Source organism: Branchiostoma floridae, chromosome 10, assembly GCF_000003815.2.
Source record: "Branchiostoma floridae strain S238N-H82 chromosome 10, Bfl_VNyyK, whole genome shotgun sequence".
Taxonomy (NCBI): domain Eukaryota; kingdom Metazoa; phylum Chordata; class Leptocardii; order Amphioxiformes; family Branchiostomatidae; genus Branchiostoma; species Branchiostoma floridae.
The window spans coordinates 3,042,419-3,050,272 of NC_049988.1; the positions used below are offsets into that span (position 1 = coordinate 3,042,419).

The following is a 7,854-nucleotide window of genomic DNA, read 5'->3' on the forward strand; positions in this document are numbered from 1 at the left end:
CGCCAGCCTCTTCCAATGTGAATAGCAGGACTGTTTTTTCGCAATCTTACATATAAGTATCATATAAGTATCCTTTACATTTGGTTTAAGCGTGCATAAATATCAGTTTTCGTGCCGTGCCGCGATTCGCCTGTGGCCTTGTCGGGGCACAGGCCACCGAAGCGCCGAGGATGAGCCCGTGGTCGCCTCTCGGTGGTTTTTCAAAAAACTGCTCTACAGGGAGTCTGACCATGTCGTGGGTTCTTTAGCCTACCCAGGGTTGGGGGGTAGTTTGGAATCATTGAGGATTGATAGCTGAGTTTTGGTACTTGAGAGGATTGATACTTGAGATACTTGCGACCTATTTATTTGTGAAAGATTGGCGATATGGGGGTTGTGAAGAAAAGTCCCATGCGGAGGCACGTCGCTGGGAGACCGGCTGGCCCTGGTGCCGTGGGTAGAGGGCGGACGGTAGACCTCTACGAAGTAATCAGGCAGACGAGAGCTGCCCGAGTTGGTATGTTTTCCCGAAGGAATCGTAAGGCGGGATCGGTTCCATATGATCGGCCATGGGCAACCGTTGTTGAAGGAGAAGATTATTCTTACCGGCCCAGAAACTTTGTACCACCCGGGCCAGTCGGACTGGTGCGAACAGAGATCGGCCGAAATGAGCTGTCCTTTTTTCTGGAGCTAGTAGACGAGGACTTGTTGCGTTATGTTGTAAGATGCACCAACAAGTATGCTACCGAGAGGAGGAGTTATTTCCGTAAAGAAAGGCGCTCTCCTTGGTATAGGACCACGACGACCGAGCTCAAAGCCTTTCTTGGCTGCATGATTTGTGCCGGCTACACGCATCAACCGTCTTTGGAGTCGTATTGGTCCACTGAGGAGGACTTTGGTTGTGAACTGCTGAAGCAGACATTCCCCGTCTTACGCTTTAAGCAAATTCTGCGCTACTTGCACTATTCTTCAGAGGGGTTTCTTCCGCCTCGTAGCCAGAGACTGAAGTATTTCAAAGAACGTGAACGGCAAGACCAGGTTCGGAAAGTTCGGACCGTGATGAGTAGGGTAATCCGGAACAGCTGCTTGGCCCGAAACGTTGGCGGACATCTCGCCGTGGACGAGGCTATGGTATCTTTCCGAGGTCGACACCACCTCAGACGGTATAATCCAGCCAAACCTACCAGGTATGGCTATTGTATCCGAGTGTTGGCCGAACCAGATGGGTATATTCTAAGGGATGAGGTGTGCGGCGCTCGCCGGGACCCCGAAGACATGCCAGCTGAAGAGAGAGCCTGGCACAGGATCGAGCAGGACGAAGTCTGCGACCTTGATAGCAAGCCGGCCCGAATCGTTCACAGGCTTACGGTTCCCTTTCAAGGGTCGTTTCGCACAGTCTATTGCGATTCTTTCTATACCGGCCTGCAACTAGCAGACCATCTGTTTGCCCATGACACCTACCTTTGCGGTACGGTGAGGAAAAATGCGCTGGGCCTGCCTAACGTCAAGCATTCATACCCACAACCTGTCAGGGTAGGCAGGAATAGGAAGCTGGATTTCCGGGCTCCATATCCAGCGTCGGTACCAAAAGGGACGTCCACTAAGTTCCATGACGGACCTGTAACTGTCGTCAAGTGGAAGGACAGCAAGACACTGATACTACTCTCCACGGCAACAAGGGTTGATGCTCCCGATAAACCTGTCACTAGGCGGTGCAAGTCTGTTGGGGACCGTGTTCACCAAAATCTGCGGTGTCCGGCGGCGGTGGCCAGGTACCAGTCCTACTACAAAGCCGTTGATCTTGCTGACCAGCTCCGCGGATCGTACGAATTTGGCCGTCCGTCCAAAAAATGGCACAGACAACTTTTTTGGTTTGTCTTAAATAAGGCTGTTGTGAACGCCTTCCTGAACTGGAAATTATATATTGCGAACGTAAAACCCGCACCTAGCGCAAACAAGACTGCTCAGCTGAGTTTCCGTCGGGAGTTGGTGAAACAGCTCGTGGCAAACTTTACCGCCAGACAAAGAGAAGCTACCGTTCCGGCCATTGCGAGACCACCTGGGAGCGATGTCACGGAAGAGCATCGACAAGTGAGCCGAGGGAAGCCGTCCAAAGCCTGCCACTACTGCAGGACAGCGCGCCGCTTGATGTCGGGAGCTAAACGTCCAAGGCCACACGAGACCGTTTTTGCATGCAGTAGCTGTCACCTTTATATTTGTAGCACACTCGTCCGTCCGCAGTGCTGGAGAGAACATTTGGAGGCAGTGAATAAATGACTTGGGTCTGGGCAAAGTTTTTTCAGCGATGTGAAGTAGACAAAATATAGGTTGCTTTAGGGGTAGAGTGTTATAAAGTTACCGGGGTAAGACGAGCTTCTGACCGGTAAAGAGTTATATGCACCATCGCCCCTCCCCCCTCAAAAAATGCACATAATATTCAATGATGGCTTCAGGTCTGGACTTTAAGTCCGGACCTGAACCTGAACTGCTGGACCTGAATCCGGACATGAACCTGAAATTGAGTTTAGGTACGCACCACTAACACACACACACACACACACACACACACACACACACAGACATACACACACACACAAACACACACACACACAAGACACAGAAAGAGGGAGACATATAGAAAAGATAGACTCCTAGGGACTTAATTGATATAATGTATATCATAAACTTTGTAACTGTTGATGTTTGATAAATTAAAATGTATCGTGAAACTTTCTGAAATGTGTACAAAAAAATCACGGGTCTCAGTGGCAAGTGTGCAGATGCTGACACACTGGCAACACCAAATCCGTAGGTGTTTTTTGGCACCTTTAGACAGATTAGCCGTGAGGCTTGGTGGGCGTCACTCCACCGTCATGGGGGCAGGGGCATGGCGAGTTTAGAACTCAGGACCTACTGATTCTGATTCCAACGCTCTAGCCGTTGCGCCACACAGACACATGTACAGATAAATGATTTTGTTTCACTAGTTACTTCAATAAAGCTATGACTATTATATATAATGATACATAATCATGATTTGATATAAGAAAGCCTATCAACTCCGTGGTACTCCATCACCGACACCGCCTGGACGTCCGGCCGTGTTCGGCGCACCTGCAAGAGACTCCCGCCTACAGCCGAGTCAGCGTTCGGGACCATGGGGAAGCCCGCCTCCCTTCTTCAACTTCCCACCTGCACCATGGGGCCTTCCACCTCCGAACACTACCCGAATGGCTCCTCCACCTTGGCCCTGGCATCCAGCCCTGATGTGGCCGCCCATGCCGATGTGGTAGGAAAAGTATAAGTATAAGTCGTAACATGTTGGAACATGAGTATATATTATAAGTAAAACTGTTAGTTGAGCAAGGAATTAATAACGTATTTAGTATTTCTTTGCATCTTCTTTTCAACTTCAAGTTTACTTGATATATTGAGAAAACGTATTGAATCTATATATAATGTCCTCATTTTAGTTTAAACTCGGATTTTTAAATGTTGCTAGATATTGTATTTTAGTGCTCGTGTATGGACACTATTTTACTTATTGCACTGTTTTGTTTTTGGATATGAAAACATTCCGAAGTGGATGCAAGAGCTTTGGCGTTTGGAATGTACACGGATTAGGTTCCAAACTAGAGGATTCTGATTTTCTGTCTCACATCAAAAAGTTGGACTTCTTCTCGCTTTTAGAAACCTGGAGTACAGAAAACACCAAAATTAACATTCCCAACTACAGCTATTTTCACCAACATAGACAAAAGAGCAAGCGAGCGAAACGTTCTTCGGGAGGTATTGTCTTCCTATTTAAAAACGAATACAAATGTTACGTAAAGAAAGCACCATCTAAATCAACAGATGCCCTTTGGGTACAAATCGACCGCCAACTACTCGGTTTGCCCAAAGACTTATTTATTTGTTGTCTCTATATTAGCCCCGGATCATCCACTGCTCACAAACATTCAGACAATCACATCATAGAAACGCTAGAAGATGAAATTTCTAAATTTAGCTCTGTCGGATATGTATTACTAGGTGGTGATTTTAATGCTCGTCTCGGAAATCTACCTGATTACACAGCCGATTCTCAAATTGACGACGATTCCGACAGCTCCCCATACTTCACTGACAGACAACACATGGACAAAGTTCCTCACAATAAATTCGGCAGACTAATCACAGACCTGTGCATTCAAGCAAACCTTAGAATTTTAAATGGTAGAGTCGTTGGCGACCTACAAAGAAAATTCACGTGTCATCAACCAAACGGTAGCAGCACAGTTGATTTAATGATTTGTAGTCAGCCCTTTCTACAACAAATTTTAACATTCCGTGTCAATCCTTTAACAGTTTTCTCTGACCATTGTATGATATCAGCATTTATCAACTCAAAACCACCAATACATCTTTGTCAGGAGAAACACAAAATCTCACACAACAAGCCTCTTCCTAAACAGTTTCACTGGAACGAGAACTCTGCTCAGACATTCCTTCTTTCTCTCAGTCAGCCTGAAATTGTAAAACGATTAGGTGCTTTGAAAGACACTAACAACATAACATCTATGGCAGAAATTGAGAATTATGTTTCTGAATTTGGCTCAATTCTAAGAGAGGCGGGTAACAAGTCATTGTGCTTAAAAAGAACTAGAAAACGCCCACCGAAAAGACAAAATAAGAAATGGTTCGATAAAACGTGTGTTGAAATGAAACGTGAAATTAAAAATTTAGCCTATTTACTTGAAAAAAATCCTTCAAACTCAGAAGCAAGAGGCAGCTTCTTCAGAAAGAAAAGGGAATATAGAAAATTGCTAAAAAAGAAAAAAACGAGATTTCCATCAACAAATTATGAATCAACTCTCCACTCTCAGAGAAAAGAATCCAAGTGCATTTTGGGACCTTGTTAATAAATTAAAACCAGAGAAGGCTCAAGAAAATAGCCAAATCCCCAGCGAAGACTGGTTAAACCACTTTAGTAAAGTTGACAAATCATCCAACGGAAATTATGTCGGTCCTTTCACTCCTGTAAATGATGAATCTCATTCCCCAACAGAGACAGAGAACTCTACATTAGATTCTACAATTACTGCAGATGAATTAGACAGAGCTATTGCAAACTTAAAGAATAACAAGTCAAGTGGAAGCGATATGATAAGAAACGAAATGCTGAAATGTGGCAAATCAATTTTCCGGAAACCTCTACTCCATCTTTTTAACCTGTGCTTACAAAACGCATACTTCCCCGAAGAATGGTCGCTCAGCCATATTGTACCTATCCACAAATCCGGAGATACTGCACTCCCAGACAACTATAGAGGAATCTCTATTATAAGTTGTCTAGGAAAATTGTTCTGTTCAATCTTAAACAATAGACTGTCTAATTACGCAGAAGAAAACAGCCTTTTCAAACCACAACAGGCCGGTTTCAGGAAGAATTTTAGAACAACTGATAATCTATTCACTTTGAACACGCTCGTCAGCAAATATATCAGTAGAAATTCACGTCTGTATGCTTGTTTTGTAGATTTTAGTAAAGCTTTTGATTCTGTTTGGCGAGAAGGTCTTTTACTTAAATTGAAGAAACTTGGGATAGGGGGCAAATTTCTCCTGACCATAAAAGATATGTACTCTAAAACTACAAATTGCATAAAAACAAACAGTGGTCTAACCGATACTTTTGTAACTCACTGTGGGGTTCGACAAGGCTGTAACCTGAGTCCAACATTGTTCAATTTATTTATTAGTGACATAGCCTCAGAATTTGATCATTCCTGTTGTAATCCTCCAGTTCTACACTGTATGAATGTACCTTGTCTATTATATGCTGATGATTTAGTAATATTCTCAGAGTCACAACGTGGCTTACAATCATCTTTGTCTAGATTAGAAGAGTACTGTAAATCTTGGAGGTTGAAAGTCAACCTAAAAAAGACAAAAATCGTAGTTTTCACCAAGGGTGGTCGTTTACCAAGAGACTGCTCCTTCTCGTTTAATAATAATGTAGTAGAAATTGTATCTTCATATTGTTATTTAGGCATAATTGTCAACTCAGCTGGCACATTCAAAGCCAATCACAAATACCTATACAACAAGGGACTAAGAGCTTTGTTTGGAGTTAGACAATCCCTGGAGAAAGCTGATGCCCCGTTGTCTGTTAAAAACAAGTTATTCGATTCCTGTGTCAAACCTATCTTACTTTATGGGTCGGAGATTTGGGGCTCTTTCAAAAGTTCAAAATCTTGCCCAATCGAATCCGTACATCTAAAATTCTGTAAACAATCCCTCAATGTCCCCAAAACAGCTAGCAATCTTGCTGCACGGGCTGAATTAGGGAGGTACCCCTTACACTTGGAGGCCTCCCTAAACGCCATTAAGTTTTTCACTAGAGTCTGCTTGAATGTGCCGGTGTTCTATACGATTCGGTCCGGCCGTGAGAATCGGTCCGGGTACCATATATGGAGCGATGACGCAATAAGTGGGCGTGGCCTAAAAACTACGAAGGCCCATACGTACATGTGCACAGTCTGTATCTAACTCTTCTGCAATGATCGATGATCGATGATTAGCGAAGATCATGGAATCTCACTGCCTGCATAAAACTGAGTTTGCATATAACTTAAAGATATAACTTAAAAAACTGAAACGAGGTCATCACACAGATCACTCAAATCAAGGACGTTATATCAGATAGAACGTCCTTGCTCAAATCAATGAGGCTTTATCAAGAGTACAGAATTAGTCCATTAGTGGTCCATTGTTTAGCCACGCTAAATCACGCAGCGATCTATTGTTTACCTTTGACCGGATGTTTGTAGCGCTGCGTCGCGGGCTTTTATTGAGCCTAATATCTCCTGAAACTACTTGAATCGCAGTGTCAAGACCCACATAGTCAAAAAAAGTCATTTCAATCACATAGATCACTCATATGGAGGGCGGACCGATTCTCACGGCGGACCAAATATCATAGACGGTCCGTGAGAATCGGTCCACCCTGAAGAAAAGCTTTACACACACACACTTCTTTAACTTACTGTAATGACTCAAATAGACATTTCCGAGTTTTAAGTCATTATCATCATATACATCGCCCATATGGAAGTCTGTGAGGGCGACCCTTCCAAATATCATAGAAGGGTCGTGACAATCGGTCCGGCCTGAAGAAAAGCGCAAAACTTTCCGCAACCACTTCTGAAACGACTTCAACCGCAATGTCAAGACTCACGTAGTGATGTCCGAGTTAAGAAAAGTCATTGTCATCTCATATGTCACTCCATTTGGAAGGCTGTGAGGGCGGACCGATTCTCACGACCGGACCGAATCCCATAGAAGAGCCGTGAAAATCGGTCCGGCCTGAAGAAAAGCGCAAAAAACTTTCCGCAACCACTTCTGAAACTGACTGTCATGACTCAAATAGACATTTCAAAGTTAATAAAAGTCATTGTCATCACATAGATTACTCCATTTGGAAGACTGTGAGGGCGGACCGATTCTCACGACCGGACAGAATCCCATAGAAGGGCCGTGAAAATCGGTCCGGCCTGAAGAAAAAGGCAAAAACTTTCCGCAACCACTTCTGAAACTGACTGTCATGACTCAAATAGACATTTCAAAGGTAATAAAAGTCATTGTCATCACATACATTACTCCATTTGGAAGGCTGTGAGGGCGGACCGATTCTCACGACCGGACAGAATCCCATAGAAGGGCCGTGAAAATCGGTCCGGCCTGAAGAAAAAGGCAAAAACTTTCCGCAACCACTTCTGAAACTGACTGTCATGACTCAAATAGACATTTCAAAGTTAATAAAAGTCATTGTCATCACATACATTACTCCATTGGAAGGCTGTGAGGGCGGACCGATTCTCACGACCGGACAGAATC

The 7,854-nt window shown here is 44.0% G+C and overlaps 1 long non-coding RNA gene across 1 annotated transcript in view; it reads left to right on the plus strand.

Moving 5' to 3' along the window:
- The window catches only part of LOC118425190, a 17,415-nt gene that overhangs the window by 4,806 nt on the left and 4,755 nt on the right, over positions 1-7,854 (plus strand). The window lies entirely within an intron of this gene.